The sequence below is a fragment of the Thunnus albacares genome, chromosome 6 (genome assembly GCF_914725855.1).
Source record: "Thunnus albacares chromosome 6, fThuAlb1.1, whole genome shotgun sequence".
NCBI classification, from domain to species: domain Eukaryota; kingdom Metazoa; phylum Chordata; class Actinopteri; order Scombriformes; family Scombridae; genus Thunnus; species Thunnus albacares.
Genome location: NC_058111.1, coordinates 28,824,152 through 28,843,014, shown reverse-complemented (window position 1 = coordinate 28,843,014; position 18,863 = coordinate 28,824,152). Strand labels below are relative to the sequence as shown.

The following is an 18,863-nucleotide window of genomic DNA, read 5'->3' as shown; positions in this document are numbered from 1 at the left end:
CCTCATCCCAGATGTTAAGATAGAGAGGGAGACAAGAGTCAGCTGCTGAAAGATTAATAAATGCAGCTGAAAAACAGGATAGAAAATGCTTTTAGAGGTACTCGCATTGATTTTTCTGTTGGAGCCATCGCTGTCATTTGGCAAGATGGTACTCCATAAGGGAAGCCAGCTTTTCATGATAACAGCCCTGGCCTCTCAATGACCTGTGAAGTGTGCCTGTTAAGGAGGCATGGGATATTTAGCAGCCTGGATCAAAAGCACTTCCCTCTCCACCTTAATTTACAGTGATTTTCTGGTCATTGGCCAGATTTCAGGTGGACAGATCAATGGTAGAAAATAGTGACAACTAAGTGATAGATCGATTATATAGGTGGTGTCTCCAGGCAACTAGAGGAAAGATTGTGCGTCTCTCATCCTGTGACATCACCACACCGATAGGAGCATCATGCCTTCCATTACGCAGATCAATAGCAATTTCACTCACTGCAAGCTTTCAAAGTTTAACAGATGTCAAAAGTAGGCGGGATCCAGCACTGGCTCACAAAAAGGCATCATATAAAGAAGCTACTGTGTGTCACATAGTGATTTATAGTATGATACACATAGAGCAGGACAAGAAGACAGAGAGAAAAAAGCAGATGTAATCCAACTGGGAGGGAGATGGTCATGGACAGACAGCGATAGAGATTTACAGCACCCAGAGAGTGATATATAAAGTGTAAACAAGCGACAGATTGCCTGCCATCCACCCACAAACACACACGGCTGCATTCCAATCCCACGGAGCCGGCCCGTTGCCCCTGGCAGCCGGTGCTGGAAATGGCACTGCACTGGCTCAAAAGGAGTGAGGCATGATGGTCGTCAAGTGATAATCCATGCATGCAGTTGAGCTGAATGTGGCAGAACTGGGCCGCAAGCATGAGAAATGAAAAACAACAACAACACAAACTGGGTAGGACACACTCTTAATGAGTTATATATTGAGATACAATATAACATGTGATGCTCATGGCAGCAAGGTTGATGGCTGATATGTCTGCAATTTGTGCTGTTAGTTATCCCGTTTCAGCGGAGGGTGTTCTGTCACATAATGATCCAATTTCTGTTTCAGAAGCTTTCCCAACATAATTATTGTGGCATTATTGCATCATTTTCATATTGTTTTGTTCTTATCTTTTTTCTGTTCTGTATATTTTCTTTTTATGAGATTTATTAATTGTCTTCTTACACTACATAGAAAGTTTATGACCAAATACCTGCAAAACTAGTGACATTCTCATTCACTTGAGCTGTACTTTTAGTTTAATGCTAATAAACAAATGTTGGCATACTAACACACTAAACCAGGGGATCCCAAACTTTTTCAGCTCAAAAGAGAAATTTGGTGTCTTCCCAGGCCCCAAACTTACAAAAATACATCATGAATTGCCATAACACTAGTGACAAAGAACACAACAAACCATGAATTTAAAATGTATATGAAATGTATTTATTTCATTATAAAAGTACGTGACAGCAATAATCTAATTTGCTGAGTGTAAGTTTCTCATCACCTCATAGAATATGTACATACAAGTTTGTAACACTTTTAAATGAACAAACATGTTCTACTCTCCTTTTTATTTCTCACCCCCTTCTCAACTCTTTATTTCTTACCCTGTCCTTCCGTCCCTCAGCCTTAAATCCCAAGGTGCAATATTCTGATTAATTTTTACTGACTTATTTTAAAATTATACTGACCTGACATGCTAGAAGGGGTATAATATTTCATCTATAGCACAATGAAATCTAATGACAGGTATGTGGCTGGTTGAAGTTTTCAACCAGCAGATTTATTCTGGTCTTTGTTTTTGAAAGTGCTATTCTGAGGTCATGCTGAGCATTTAGTCTGTTTCTGTATTTGTTTTTTTTAAGTATGTGGTGCCAACACATCTACAGCTTTCCTAGCCAAGCAAGAGAACTCTTCTTGCTGGAGATGAGCAATCCAAAACTGTGAGAGGGTGATTGTCTCAAACAGCATCTTACTGCCATTGTTGACCTGCAGTGTGACCAGTACCTCTAACTCTGTCTGACTTAGACCCAGCTCTAGTGATGGCACAGCTTGGAGGGAATACTTCACCCACTGAAGGTTTTGAGATCCCTGCGAGTCAGGGAAGTACCCCTCAAAGTTCTCCTGTAGGCCAGACATGTGCTCAACTACCGTATGTTCTGCTTCACAGAGTCACTCAGGGGAACACCCATGTTCTCTTGGTAGGCGGGGAAGACAGGAAATACTGCCAGTTCTCCTGCACCCAGCTAGGACTGCTGGGACTGGGACTGCCACAGAGTGCAGTGAATACTTGAATTCCATCTTCAAGCTCCAAAGTGCTGTTCTCCTTTCCTTGAAGGCTTGTGTTCAGTGTGTTGAGCTCGTTGAAAATGTCCACAAGGTAGACAAATCTTGCCAGCCACGGCTTGTTCTGAAAATGATTGACAAGGTGAGGGTCTTCTTTCTTGAGATAGGCCATGACCTCTTCTCTCAGCTCCCACACTCTCTGCAGAGCTCTTCCCCTGGAGAGCCATCTCACCTCACAGTGAAAAAGCAGGTGCTCATGCTCTGCCCCCATTTCCCTGCATAGCTCTGTGCAGGCCAAAGTTTCCCTGTCGATGATAAAATGTGTCAGCTTCATATTTGGGACCAATATGAGCATGAGCCACAAAACCAGACCTGCACCCAGTCATGCTCCTGGTGCCATTGGTGCAAATTCCAATACAGTTAATCCATTCCCATTTCAGGTCTTTCAAATTTGTGTCCATCACTCTGAAAATATCCTGTCCCATTGTTGTTGTGTGCAGCCAGTTACAGAGGAGGAACTTGATATCCTTACCACTGATGTATCTGGCGAAGACCGTTAATTGGGGACTACCAGCAACATCAACAGACTCTCAGATCAAAAGTTACTGCAGTGAAAATATTTTGTGTTCCAATATTTCCTCTGTAACTGACTTTTGAATGCCCGCTGCCATGTCCTTGATTCTGTTTGCAACACTGTTATTTGAGAGTGGGACAGACTCAACTTTATTCACTGCTTTTTCACCCAAGAGAGAAAGAGACACACATCTTTTAAACACAGCTTTATCAGCTGCTCCCCAATGGGGCTTCTTTGCCTTGGCAATGTGGAGGCTGACTTGGTATGATGCCTTCAGTGCTGCTTTGTTCCCTTTGAATGCCTGGTAGATGAAAGAGAGGATATTATCATTAAAACTCACCACTCTCACTTGTCACCACCACATGAGTCACACACACACACACACACACACATACACAGAATTGCTGACATTTGTCCAGCATGGAAACTGACACACATACACACACTTAACTAATACAAAAGTAACACACACATTACTGACTCTTCCACTGTCAAAACAATGTTGAATAAATGCAATTTGCTGCCTAATCTACATTAGGGACAAGCCCACGAGTCTGGGACAGAATGTCGTCCATGACTGTAACGTGGTGTTGGCTGTTGGCACGACACAGACACAGTTGTGTAAATACACAATTATGGGTGAACCTTATGAAAAGTGACATTACAGAATAAACAACTTTATGTTTAGCTAGCTATGTTAAGCTATTTGTCCCCAATTGGCAGGCTAATGACAATCAACTGCAGCTAACACTGATAAGTAACGTTAGCTAGCTAGCAACACACAGACTAGTCACCAACTAACCAGTGCAACTAACAGGCCCAAAAACAAACAATTCAAATGCTACACAAACAAACACGACTGACTTACTTTTCCACTGTTAAAACACTGTCTCCTGAAAGTCTCTTCTTTGCACAGGAAAAATCTTTCGACTTGTCCCGATGCTGAGAATGCTTTGTTTGGAGATGTCTGATCAATTTGTTCATTTTTAATCTCTCATGACTGAGCATCTCCTTCCTTTCCAATGGCTCTGGTGAAGCCAACATTAATAAACTCTTCCTTGTATGTTTTGCTTTGACCATGCACACAACTGAGAGTGAGGGAATCACAGAAGTCACACTCAATGTAACCTCAACCCAGCCTACACCAGAGAGTGCAAACACATTTTCAGGTCCAGGATGGCGAGAAGAGAGAGGGGTGGGGGGTAAACGGGTGGGTCGCGAGCCTAAGTTTGGGAAATGCTGTGCTAAACTAAGATGATGAACACGGAACATTACCTGCTATCGTGCAGCATGTTAGCATTGTCATTGTGAGCATGTTAGCATGCTGACATTCCACTACGCGTAAGTACTCACAGAGCCACTACGAGTAGCGTAGCTGTAGACTTGCTGAACTATTATAATCCAATTAAAATGTATAATTTGGAAAGTGGGAGGAAAAGCCAAAATAAAAAAAGGGGGATCCTGGTAAAACACAGACTGATTGTAATACTTTGTATGTAGGGGGCACATTAAATACCAATTTCAAGGACACTGAATATTGGCATGAAATATTGGATCTGCTGTCAGCAACTTCAGATGAAAAAGGACCATTAATATCTGCCTTGAAAACCCTGCATCAGTTGAACTCTAGGGCAAGCAAATACACACGCATACTCTCTCTCTCTGTCACACACACACGCACATTCTTCCATCCTGCGTCTGCTCACCCATGTAACTTTATGGACAAATTCCTGTCCATAAACCCAGGAGATGGAATGGAGAGGACAGAGAATGACTCAGGGACAATTGGCCGAGTAAAACACTGCACCCTAATCTCTTTCTCCCAGCTCAAATCCTCTCTGCTATTAAATGCCCTCGTTCCCCTCGCTGTGGCATTTTATTAACTGTATTTGTTCGATGATACCTTGAATCCTGTGCCACTTTGGCCATGACATTGGGAGAGGAGTGGAAAAGGTAAAAAAAAAGAAGCTAATCATCACCCATGTGGAGAAAGCTGTGATCGTAATAACTTCAATCCTCAAAATAAAGAGTTTCTGTCATGTGGTAAACAATGAAGCATGGCACTTATAGGGAGTTGGTTAGAAACAAGCCAGCTAAAGACAGAGATATAAGGAGGAAGACAGCGACAGAAAGATCAGAGGACAGGAAATGGAAATTTCACATGCACACATGTTAAACTGTGTGTGTTTGCATAGCCGGGTGTCAGACATTATAAGTATGATTATTCCTTCATTCTTTTTGCTTTATAGTGCTGTATGAGCCAATTGCTCTCACATCAAAAGGCATCTGCTCTCTACAGTGTCACAGAGCAAAGGTTTTAATCCCCCTTCCATTGCCTCTGCATCTCGACACTGCTAACCGCACCTCTGTATTTCATCATGCAGCTTCAGAGACTCAGGAGAATACAGGACAGACAAAAATAAGTTTGACTGTAAGAAGAGCTAACAAAGCCGGGGTTGTTACTGAAAGCTCAGTCGCAGCAGCTAGGAGCGGCGTTGTACACTTGAAAACAAAGGTAACCCAACTGCCCTCCCATTGGGAATAGAAATCTTGCTTGATGAATAGCATCAAACAAATGCAAACAACCAGGCCCTACTTCAAATTCTATCAGTATTTTATGTGACAAGGCATTTTTAATATTTCATGTCTGTGCCTCACCTCCAGCATAAGTTCATACAGATATCCTTGTTTAAAGTGATAATTTGTATGATCCTATAGGGCCTCATTTATGTGTAACTTACTCCTGGGTAAGTGTAACTCACACTAGGTTCAGGAGAAGCTAAATATTCAGTGCGATATCCATAAACACAACACAAGTAACGCAAATGAATTCAGTCAACCAGAAACTTTATCTTGCTTATAAATAGCAAAACAATGCAACTGGCATCACATACACAAGAGACTAAAATAAATAATTAAAAAAAAGAAAAAACGGGGCCCTTTCAACCAAAAGGAATCCTACCACAAACCCCATGGTTCATCCAGCTGTTTCAGAGATCATGTAGATTTTCAGGTTCCTCTGTATCAAGCTGGGAGGCTCGCCATCCACTGGGATTGCTGGATCTTCTTCACTGGATCTCCACAATGGTTGTCACTCATATAAAAGACCTGACCTGCATTTACAAACAGGCTTATAGTCTCTTTTCAGTCCTTCTCTTAAGATCTTATGTTGTAAGACATTACATTAGAGCATGACATCAAACTCAATGCTGACGTATTTACTGTAAATACCAGTAAATAACAATATATAAATCAGAACAAAATAGAAAATCAGAGAAAGCATTACATTTCCTCTTTAAACCATGTTTATGCTAATTTCTAGAATTTGATTTAACAATTGCTTGTTGTGCATGTAAGATACAGTATAACCACTCCAGACCCCAACTGATATACTGGTGTAATCAGGCCACGGGTTAATTAATCCCAAATTACAGACATACAAACCCCAATACTGTCAGCCATGTAAGCATAATTCATACATTGCCAACTATGATCCCTGAACATGTCCATTTCCTTTTTTATTTGACAAAAAAGGTAATTATTTTGTTCAGAGTGAAATTATGCCATTAATACCTCTACTTTGTCTTGTCTCGCTTGTACTGCATCACTGAGCACCTGTGATTCATTATAAGAGATTTGTTAATGTTGTTCGGTTGTAATAAGTCAGGATTAATGATGAACTGCTACATTTGTTAAATTAAGTTGATTTAACTAAGGCCTGAATATTTTCTGTTATGCTGAAACTGTTAATAAAGTTCAACAATTAAAAATGAAAAGGAAATTTATTATTTAATCTAACACAGAAGTGGTACTGTGCCAATGTCTATTTTCTGTACTGCATTTCTTTATTTGACCACCATGTAAAGTGAATTCAGTTAACCTGCCACAATGCTAGTACTTTCAAATGGATTTTGGTTGATCATATATGACATTCTGGGGAGGTTTCTGTACATAAATGAGCCTGTAAGTGCACAAACTGATCAATGTAGAGTAGATTGGATTCATCTTTGTTCATTGCTAATGTGTGCGTATAGATGTTTAATAAATATCAACTTTCTAGTTTGTACAGGCAGTTTTTACACGCACATGTAGAACTTCTCTGCATGATTTGATGAATGATGCCACTTTCTGCAAATCAGCAAAGTCCATTGACATCTACATTTGGCAAATATCAACTGAAGAAAAAAGAAGAGGAAACTCTGTTTATTCCAAACATTTATCTATATGAAAATACAACAGATAGCATCTTTAAATGCGATTCAACAAAATATCTGTTCAATTTGCTCAACCTCATTCCAAGCAATGCTTTCTCTCAGCCTCCCTTTCTCCTGGCCTCAGTGTGTTCTTATTTCAATTTCAACCTGTCAGTCAGTGGCTTACCTATTCTCTGCCACTGCCTCTCCTGCCCTTTTGCAACAGTCTGTCACAGATTTCCATTTGTTTTTCAGCATCTGCATAAAAAGTTGAGACCCCCTCCCCTTTCTCTTCCTCCCCTCCCAAGGTGCTGGAAATGGAGAGAAAGTGGCAAAGGCGTGATTACGATGTCAATTCATAAACACCGCACCCCGAGAGACTGCATGGATGAAAGCACCAATGCCACTAGAAAATTACCCACCCAGCCAGGGACAAGTCATTTGCTACACAGTGGAGCACACAACAAACATTCAGACACTGGCATACACACACAGAGTGAAAGGTACAAACTGGAGGTAGGTAAATAAGAGCGTGGAGAGTGAAAGAAGATGGGGCCATCAAGTGCATCAAGATTTGAGATGTGTCTGTATGCATTGGTGTGTGTGTGTGTGTGTGTGTGAGTGTGTGAATGTGTGTGTTTGCAGCCCTCTACAGGTGTCCAGACCTCTTGGCTGTAGGCAGCAGGGGAGAACTGTCACTATTCAAACAGATGGAGAGAGACTCACCAGGACTGAGAAAGACTCAGAGGGCAGAGAATAGCGAAGCTGGGTGTCTCATATGCACATACACACACACACACACACACACACACACACACACACACACACACACACACACACTAACATACAAAACACACACATATACACAGCCATTTCATATGTTGTTGAGTGTCAGGTTCTCGAGCATCAGGTGGCCAACATTCGAGTGCTTCAAAATACCACCTGGGAAATGCCACACAGCTAGATATAATCTATTTGTTTGGGGACCCATGGCATATCATAAAAGGAGAGGACTCATTAATATTTAAATGGTGCATGTTTGTGTGTGTGTGGGTGAACAAGAAATGCAGCAGCTGTGTGTATTCCAGCAACATAAAAGTGTGATTTTGAAATGTAGTGAAGGATTAGAAAGTTGCGTTTATGAGGCAGAGATGGATTGTTTCATATCTTCTCAATATATTCCAGCATGACTCATGAGAAACTGGGACAGAATGGTGACCGGGGAAAAGCTCTGTAGACCATTTACGGCTTCATGAAAAAGGTTTATGATTATTATCATAAACCTCATCAGGTCAGGTGGGGTATATTTAACAGATGGGTAGGAATTTTATTACGCAAAATCACCTGCAGAGTTGGTAATAGAAATAATACATTCCTGTTAGACTACAAACAACCTTCACACACACACACACTCTCTGCAGCTCCAGGACTCTGGAAGTCAGACTGCTGTTGCAATATTTCAGTAAGTTTAATGCTACTTAATCATGATACCTGCCCTGTTAGCACTATTTAGCTAATGTACATAATTATAAAATTATAAATTGGTCTCTTTGTTAAACAGCATTATTTGGGTCGTATCAGCTTCAATAACTGAACCATTTAGGGAGAAAATAAGTTCAAATTTAACACTCTCCCTCATCAGCTACCACCAAGGTATCTTTGAGCAAGGCAGCAAACTGCCAGTGTAGCGCTTCACACTGAGCAGTGCTACAACACTGCTCAGAATGGGAAGCTCTAATATCAATATTAAGTGTGCTCAGCTTTATAAATATGAACCAGGGTGGTTCTGAAAAATAATACATTTCTGTTCGCTTGATAAATAAAAGAAGAAACTTATACTAAGATCTTATTTTGTTATATGTACATAAAAAGATCAAGCTTAGATCTCACAAGAAGACATCCAAGTGTAGCACAGCCTTGTCATATTATTTTAATGTAATCCTTTTAAATATTAAAGGTTCTGTGTTTAGTAATTTGTGTTCCTCTGAGTTCAGACCACATTTTTCATAAGCTCACGCTCGCTGTCGCAAAGACAATGTTGAAATGTGTCCCCGGCTCGCTGGTGGGTGACACCATGTTTATTTTCTTTGTCTTTACTCAAGAGGACAAACATGTTGTGAGGGATTTTGTTTTTTCCACCAGGCTTTCACTCCTTCCACCATCTATCCTGAAAACTTTAACACCGGTTTCACTCCGCAAAGTCAGTTTTCTTGTTAAATCTAGAGCCTGATCGATATTGGATTTTTGAAACTACCAATATCGATGCATAGTATTAAAAAAAAACATCAGCTGATAATCTTTTTTTCACATAAACGCAGGAAGGGATGATAAGTAAAGCTTTAGCTGATCATTTGGAACAATAAACTTTTAGTCAAATAAACAGTTGAACAAAAGGTCCATTTAGTTTCTCATCAATCAGAAAGTGAAACATAAGAAACTTCAAACAGAGGTGTGTTGTGCTTATTTCCTACTCTGTGTAAAAACTGAAACATAGTGATCCCGCAGAAGCTATCCTCCTGTAATATTGTAATACCTTTTCCTCTTTTTCTCTGTTTCTACCTGGTTATCATTATTCATAACATGAGGTCGAGTTGCAGTCTCGACTAATAATTATCATAATCAATTATTCCTTGTTGAGTTCTTTGTAAGACCATGAATACACATAAGATGGTGTAAAGTACTGCAAGACTTGCTGTCAGTCACCCAAATTTCATTTCCATATGTCAGTCTGTGTAGTGCTGATGATGTAGCATCACAGTCACCAAAACTGTCCAATCAATGACACCGCTTACCGGTCATGTTGCCTTCATGATTACTCTTCTTTGGTTTGTTTATAGTAAGTAAATGTGAAGTGTGTGTGAGTGTGAAAACAACCTCAATGGACCATATGGTGAGATTGTTTTCTCTTTCTCATCTGCTGCTGTTTCCAAGGTCAAGAATGAATATATCTGTATATCAACATATGTGCCAACACACACACTGATACTAATACATCTGTGACACCACAATCCTGCCAATGTAGTCAGTCAGTCAGGCTCTTGTTAAAACTGGCCTGATGGTACACAGTATAAAATGCAGAATAATGACTGAATGAAGCTGTTATACCCCACTGTGATGGGCATATTTGTTGGCAGTGGAATGTTAAATGGCTAAATGTAGTTAAAAATATATATATAGGAGTTGATTTGGAGAACAGAGGTGAACTTTCCTCCGGAGCAAGCTGCAGCAGCGTGGCTTGTTATGCAGCAGAAAGCTGCCTCTCTCAGGGTGTTCCCTGGCTAAGAGCTCGGTGTGGGGCCCCTCCACTCTCAGAGACAGATGTTAGGGCTGGGCTCGGCCATCCACTCTCACCATAATTAGAACTCAAGGGGCCCCAGGTCCACACACACATACACTCATGCACATGCATGAATACACCAAAAACACCCTACCTGCCTTTACACATGCAGGCATGAGCAAAAAAGCTGCACATATATAAAACCAACACAACATTAGAAGCAAACCGTGAGAAGAAGAAGGAGTGGTGAGAGAGCCAAGAGTGGATTCATAATTTAATAATGATGTGCTGGTAAGAAAAATGACTGACCTTCACACACACACACACACACACACACACACACACACACACACGGGCATCCATGTTAACAGTGTATCCAAGTGACAAGATATTCAAATAGAGGGCATGGAGAGTGTAGGAGAGGTGGGGGGCAGAGAGACGGGGGTTGAGTGTGTGTGTGTGTCTCCTGCCAACCATTTTTGTGTGTTTAATGAATTAATATAACACCTTAATTATTCACCACCCTATTATTACCTTCTAGCCTGCGATGTCCGAACATGTACTAGAGTGTGCATGCGTGTGAGGGAGGAGAATCGTGAATGAAATCATGAATAAAATCTATGTTTTCTGCATACTTCACAACTTTTCTTGTTTACATGTATGAGTCCACGAATGTTCATGTTATTATGCATGTAAGACAGGAATGCATTAAAGGTGCGCATATACTGTAGTATGCATGCGTGTATGCTCGTGCGTGTTTTTGTGCATGTTGTTTAACTCTCACAGTCTCTTCAGGGTATGTTTGGCCTTGATAAAGCACAGTCAGCCAAATAAAGTCAACAAAAGCTACTCCGTGGGCAGAACTAAAGCAGAAGTCAGATTAAAATTTCAGCTTTTAAATGCCCTTAACCCAACGCCTTTCCAAAATGAGAATCTCTATGGGGTCCCAGTGAAAGAGGCAGAAACTGAGAGAGAAAGAGAAAATGGAGAGACAGATCCTGAGGGAAGGAGAGAACAGTGTGATAAGACCTGGCTAAGCTTCGCCATCGGTAATTACCTCCACGCTAATGCTACACCAGGAAAACCCAGAGGGAGCATGGAGAAAGATGAGGACCAAAGATTGAAAAAACATTTTTTTTTAAAAGGAGTAGAGATTGGATTTGTGATATTATTGGCTCCAAGATTAGACAAAGACAGACAAGGAAAAGACACGGATGAGGTTAAGATGGAGGGAGATAGAACAGAGGATGAACAAGGGGAGTGAGAGGATGCAAAGAGGTGGGAGGAGCAGGTACACATTGACCCAGATCCTCCTCCCTGGCAACACAGGAGGGGGGGGGGGCGCGCCGCTACAGCCATGCTGCTGTCTGCTGCAAGACCGGAGCACAGGATGAAGAGATAAAGGACACAAATATGAGCTAAATCAGCGGCTACAGTGTGACAGCTGGGCTAAATCACAATAAACATGTGAGGGCATGTGGGTTTGAAAAACAATCAAATTGTGATTTTTTTTTTTTTTTTGCTATTGTGATATATGTTGGGCTTGTATTAGCTGACAGGTGCTCTCAGTGTGCTCTCTCTCTCTTTTTCGTCTGTCTTCCTGAGGAGGGAGATGGGAGCACCTTGGCGAGTTCTCCCAAAACATACATGGACAAATGAGGCCCTGAGCGTCCCGTTAAAAAAATGAAACAACCCAGCAGAGAGTTCACGTCCCTCGCGATTTGACCTAGACGCAGGTAAACATACACACACATAGATGCACACACACATGCAATTACTGAGCTTGCGCTACAGCCACAGGGAACTGGGGTGCACCTTTACAGAGGGGAGAGGAGGAGCTCAGTGTGTGTGTGTGTGTGTGTCTGTGTGTGTGTGTCAGTGGCCCAGTTACAGCAGAAGGATAAAATTGCTGCATCCGTGACAGGCCTTCTACACAAAGCTGGTCCCACCTGTTCATTTTAAACACTCCACCTGTGTGTGTGTGTGTGTGTGTGTGTGTGTGTGTGTGTGTGTCGCTGCATTTTAGTGTATGAGTGAGCAAACCTTGCTACATATGTCTTGGAATGAAGGACACTATATTACATGGACACATTTCAAGTTTTGAGCCACCCCCTTTCATAAGTCATAACAAATGCACACACAGTACACACACTTCCTCACAAACTCATCACAAAGCCGCAGAATTCATGGACCATTGTGCCTAGATTTCTATAGCAAGTTGAAAATATGGCTGAGCAGCTGGTATGTGAGAACGGTTGGCCACAACTCAATACACTTCAGACTGTTTTTATGGTTCTTGGCTCTGTGGCCTTGATGCTAGAGAGAGTCATGGAACACACACACACACATCTGTAGTTTTATATTCACAATCAGTGCTTCAAGTTTAGTATTCGAAGCCCCTGAAAACCTGGTTTTAAAACTTAAAGGTACCTCATGGAGTTTTTTTGTAAACAAACAAAATTATGTTTACATGTAGTGTTTCTCACTAAAATGCATTGTGTGTATCCTTGAGGCCTATCAAAATGTGTTGAATGCATTTCTTTCCTCATAAAACATTTCAAAACCAATTTTTTAAAAAATGTTTTAAATTGGGTATTGTTTACATCCATGTTTCCTAGCTTTGCAGTCTTCTTCTGTATTCTTCTGTATTTGTTGGCACATTATTGTGTTTCTTTTGCAAAAATAATAGTGAATAACATGAAACCTGCGGCCAGAATCTGCAGTGCGTTGCTCATGTACATGCACAATACAAACAAAACAGGGACCCACCAGTAATAGCATTGTTCCATAGCGGCACTAGTAGTCATAAACACAGAGTACATTTCCGTTTTTCTCTATAACAATAAATATTCATGACTAAATATGCAGCAAAGTATGAAAAAAAATCTGTAGAGTTTAACCGTCAAAACCTTATTTGCTTCATCAGGACTGTTTGAATGTGGTTTGATCAGATTTGATTGACAGTGGCCTGGTAACAGAAACAAAGAGCTAACTAAATCCTGATTGGTGCATGGAAATGCATGACCTTTTTTTCCCACCCACCCATGAGAAGAGCATGGACAAAATTATCAAAGACAGACATTGCTCATATAAAATTACCACAACTGTTCCAACTTAGGCAGACAATTGTATGTTCACGTAGGACCTCATCTCTCATAATAAGAAGTTGACTGTAAAAACAGGTTTCAGGGACTTTAAATTAGTGAGAATCCCATCATCTAGTCTCACATTACCATCATGTCTCACTGTCTAAGGGCTAAATGTTAATACAGCACTCTCTCTTTTTATCATTGAGATGCTGCACGTTCCCTGACCATTTTCACCCGTCCATCTGTCACTCATCAATCACTGCTCAGCCTTATCATAGCTGTGACAGCCTGTCAGGTCCCTGGTGTGTCCTCACATCATCTCCACCCCTCCAATAATCTTGCTTTATGTAAATGCCCACTCACACTGAAGCACGAGCTAATGTAAAGACAATATCTTCCAGTGTGTCTGTTTTCAGCACAATGGATAGCTCCATTGCTGCAGTTTCTTGCTGAGTGTCATTGGCTCATTTCAAGACCAAGGACAGCGCCAGGCATTTGCCTCATATCTGCCAGTGTATAACTCGTCTGTTGTCTTGCAATTTTCTACGAGCGTAAAATATTTCTAAAGGAGCATAAAAACAACACTCTGCGCCATCAAAACAACAGCAGTGATGCAGCTTTCAAAACATGTATAGCAATCTAGGATGCATCAACACATATTAAATACACACAAAGCATGACAATACAGTATATTGAGCACAAGTAAATATTTGGCACCCAGTTCTCTTTGCTTTAGATTTAGGTTTAATAATAGTAGAACAGAGATAACATAGGTACAGCAGACATAAGCCAGGCAGACCTCATCTCCAATCACAACCCATCATAACCACTGCAGAAGGGTGACAGACTTTGCAGCATCTGTTGGCAGGCTGGACTACCGCCAGGGGCACTGACACTGGTAATGTAACTCACAACAACCAGCACTAAATAGCATGTCTTTTATCAGCATTGACGTATCTGTGGACCTCCTGCTGATGGAGTTTTAACTGCCAGACACTGTGAGTCTGTGGATCTACAAGTAGAGTGGAAAATGTTTACGCTGGTTATGTTTTTATATACAGTAACGTGGCCAGAGGAAAGCAACAGCATGTGTGTCTGTTTTTTGTTGTTGTGTGCATACAGGAATGTTTGGGTGTATATGTATAAGCTCTGCCAGCTCCTGTTCAGCCTGTAAGTGGCTAGCATATGGGATGACAACTGTTGCCTTCATGGGGAAATGGATGGATTAATTGAAATTGAGTACAGATAGGAGAACAGACACGCAAGTGATGAGCGCTTAACACAATCATCAAGGCAAAATCACATAGGGGCCACTTGTTTTGTGTGCTCAAGTGTGCGCGCTTGTGCGTTTGTGTTTGTGTTGGGCTTTGAGGGAACGTAGACTAATGAAGAAAATAACAATTACCGCTTGATTAATATGTGTGTACGGGCAGCTGAGTACCTGTGGATAATCATCAACCTTGCAAACCATTAGCAAATAAATGGTGGTAACGCTTTCCAATGGGGTTGTGTGTGTAGACTGACAATGAAGATGGAGAGAATGTGTGTTGGTCGCAGTGCTGAAACAGGCAACTAATGCTTGTGAAGGGCTGACCTGAATGTGTAGCTGTACTTAGCAGTGTTACTGCAGTCGCTTCATACTGACTCCTGGCTGTAGTGTTTTGAGCAAGCATCAGAATTGTTCATATTTACAATAGGGCTGCAACTAAAATGTCAGAAAATAGTGAAAAATGTCCCTAAAAATATTCCAGGGTTATGATGAAGTCTTCAGATTGCTTATTTTGTCCACCAACAGTCCGAAACCCAAAGATATTGACAGATATATTGACATTATATGATGTTAATTAAATCAGAAGTGATATTTGTAAACTGATTAAATATCAGTTTTAGAGCATTATGAATACTAACACTTTTCCCCACCTCTCACCCAAGGTGTCCTTAGATAGGCCCTTGAAAACCTGCACAGAATAAGTAGGAGATGGATGGATGGATAGGTGATTATTTTCATTTAAAAAACTGAAATGAAAAATATTGTCACAAAAAAGAAATTCTTATGTTGAAAGCATGAGAGCAGGGAACAGTCCATGAGCTACTCTGCCTCTCTTGCTCTGTCTGCATGTCCATTATAAAAGTCTGCACTCATCTCAGAGTGCTCCCCTTGTCAAGTACAAAGATTTATGAGTCACAGAGACAAAGATCTGCAACTTTCTCTCTGACCCTCTCTCCTCTCTCTCGTCCTCTAATTCTTTCTATATTCTCCCTCTGATCATTTCCTCTGAGGTCAGCCAGACCCAGCTGCTGGAGAGGGACAGGTCAGGCACAATTTGTCTGTGTAACCCTTTTCTACTCATCAGTGTGGGTGCGTGTATGTGTGCGCGCGTCTCACATACAGTAAATGTCATCACCCGGCACTGAAAAATAGAAGAGAGTCCACTGGTGAGATTGAACTGGAGGTAAGTGATTGGAGAAAAATAGGAGCAAATAGATGAGAGGAGGACTCAAATGGTGGCAGAAGGACTCCTTTGAAAATCCTGATGAGCTCTTGGGGGTGTGTGTGTATAAGTGGTGTCTATTTCATGTACTGTAGGCCATGAGAGCCAATCAGCAAGGGAGCATGGTAAGAGTCTGGAAAAACACTTAGAACGTCAAACAAACTTGATTATCCTGAAGAAGTGGTGACTAAGTGTGGCACTGCAGAAATGCAGACACACACACACAGTTTTGGATACATGCGAAATTTTCTAGAAATCCCAAGTAAATTCACAATCTAGCTGTTAAGGTTTTGTTGTATTCTGCTCTTTTTACCTATTAAGGTGATTTTAACTTACTATCAGAATTAAAATGTTAGGAAAATAATCTCTAGAATCTGCGCTGGTGCCCTACTGTGCATTTAGAGATGTTTCTGGTGGAGCGGCGTGTCCGCCCGCTGAGCCCCGTTAATGAGCACGAGTGACGAGTGAATTATAAATCCTTAATTAAAACCAGTTTGCCGTCTCTTTTCCATGGATCTGACACCCCGCATCTCCATTCTCTCTATGCCTACTCACCAAAACTTTGCTCTGCACTCCATAAGAGTAATTAAGGTTATGGATATGGATTGTGATATTAAAGATAAGATAATAATGTTAAATGGAACCTGATGCTGTGATATTGTTATACCAAGCACAGACGCAGACATGTGCTGTGACGTAACTCCCACCAACCCCTCCTAATACCACCACCCCCTATTGATCGGACCACTTATTGGCGATCTTGAGTAACCACGATTGATCAATATGAAAATAGAAATGATTGCCCCACCCTAGTCCAATTCCAGAAATTAAAATTCTGTATGTGTCATGTGTGTCACTAATGGTGAGCAGTAGCTAAAGATTACAGTATTGAGTAAACTGACACAATATTGAGCCTAAATCAACTCAAGTTTGAATTTCCAACTGTGCAACTGTGGAAATGAAGGTTGGTTGGTGGTTGGGTTTTACCATCAGTTCAGTTCAGTTATTTTTTCTTTTAATGATATACTCAAACACAGGACTCTCCAAGACAATACAACAATCATATAGGTTAAAAACATATGATCTGTAAAGAAATGGTTTTCTGAGTCTGGTGTTGCACAAACACTGACCTCAACCAACTCCCCCCTCAAACACCTTTGGGATGACTTGCAATGTGAGCCAGGTCTTATCAGTGGCCGACCACAGTAATGCTCTTGTGGCTAACAAATCTCTGCAGCCAGGTTCCAAACTCTTGTGGAAACCCTCAAACCAGAAGAGTGGAGCCTGTTATTGCTGCAAATTAATGCCCACAGATTTGGAATGACATTTTCAACAATCACATAAAGTTTCAATGGTGTCCACATACTTTTGGCCATATTGTAATACATTCATTGCTTCAAATAAAAAGCTTTGCCATTCCAGCATTACTTGTTCTGGTGTGACCTGTGCCTCATGGTGGCGAATGTTAGCTAACGTTACCTATCATTAAATAGGTATTGCTGTCAAAAAATATTACAGTTCACTGACTTTATTCATTTATTCCTCCAGTGCTACTGTTGTAACTATGTTTTAGGTCATTGTTCAGCAAAAGGCTTGTTAAACTACACTAAAACATCTCTTTTTACCATTTTTAAGCCAGCATGGACAAAAAGTTTTTTAAGCGCAGGTAAAAAAAATGGAAATTTGAACATGAAGATCACATGATAGGATCAAAAACTCCAGCAACAGCTGTAAAACCCAGCGATGAGATTGTTTTCTCTACTTCTGTTTTCAAGGTCAAGACGGAACTATGAATCATCTCCTTTATCCTTTCAGCTAAACTGTATTTTTTTCCCCCCTTTTTCTTTCCTTTCCTTTTCTTTTGCTTTTCCTTTTTTCCCCTTCCCTCTCCATCCCCTTTCATCCCCTTTCCTTTGCTCTCTCCAAATGCACCTCAAAAAGACACAGGAGATCTTAACTCAATTCTGCAAAAGCAACTCCGGCCTTGTCTCTGATTAAATAATCTCTCTCTTCCTCTCTTTCTCTCTCTCTCTTTCTCCTTCACAATTGTAGGGCAAATCAATGGGCCTTGGCTGTCTGAATATCTGCTGCCAAGTACGGTCAGCCATGACCACTCAAAGTAACCAAAAGGAAAAAAAAAGGAAGAGAAAGATGAGACACCCACTCACTGTGCGGTGCATCCAGTTCAGTCAGCTACTGAACCACATGCTCGCACACACTCCTAAAACCCTCTCTCTCTTTTCTCACCTAAAAAGACAATAGAGTTGGAAGAGACAGAAATGCAGGAGGTAGAGGAAAAGGAGTCAGATACTGTATATAGAGTAAAGGTGGAGGAAGATGTAAGTGTTTAGGCCACAGTGGAATATCTTCGATAAGCACACTACACTACGATCTGATAATAGCTTTCAGGGACAAAACTTCCTTTCAGTTCAGCCTTTCTGCGCATGTTTGAAAGAAGAAAACAAACACCCACTCATCACTACTTTAAATTGATCACAGAGTTTACATTGAGGTGGAAAGAAAAGGCTTGATTTCTCATTTGCAATAATAACTATATTTGCTCACTAAAAAGACACACGCACTAAAGGCTTGCAGCAGAGCTTCATTCTGAACTCATAACAGTAATGACAGGATCACAGGAACCCTCCTTCTCCTGCTTGTTCCAAGACTTATCCACCCTGACTCTCTCATGCCCTGTATCTTATGTCTCTGATGGCTGTAGAACCGCGCTGGGATCAGTGGTTTGGTGCTCTTCCATCGCTGCAGCCGCTAAGCCCTCCCACTCCTCAAATGGCGCAAGGCCGTACCGAGATCAGCGGAGCTTTGAAACCGTAAGACAAAGCAGAGTTTGTAAAAAATCTGTGATGTTCCTCCATGTCTCTGAGCCCTGCCTCCCCTGGCCG

General features: G+C 41.1%; 1 protein-coding gene and 1 long non-coding RNA gene across 3 annotated transcripts in view; both read right to left on the bottom strand.

The window, feature by feature from the left end:
- LOC122983827 (calsyntenin-2-like) overlaps positions 1-18,863 on the bottom strand; it is a 242,844-nt gene that overhangs the window by 219,101 nt on the left and 4,880 nt on the right. The gene's annotated exons all lie outside the window — the stretch shown is intronic.
- Positions 1,467-4,204, bottom strand: LOC122983828. The gene is made up of 2 exons (XR_006403772.1): positions 3,778-4,204; positions 1,467-3,210 (listed from the first exon to the last, which is right to left on the bottom strand). It is a non-coding gene; the product is annotated as an uncharacterized LOC122983828 (long non-coding RNA).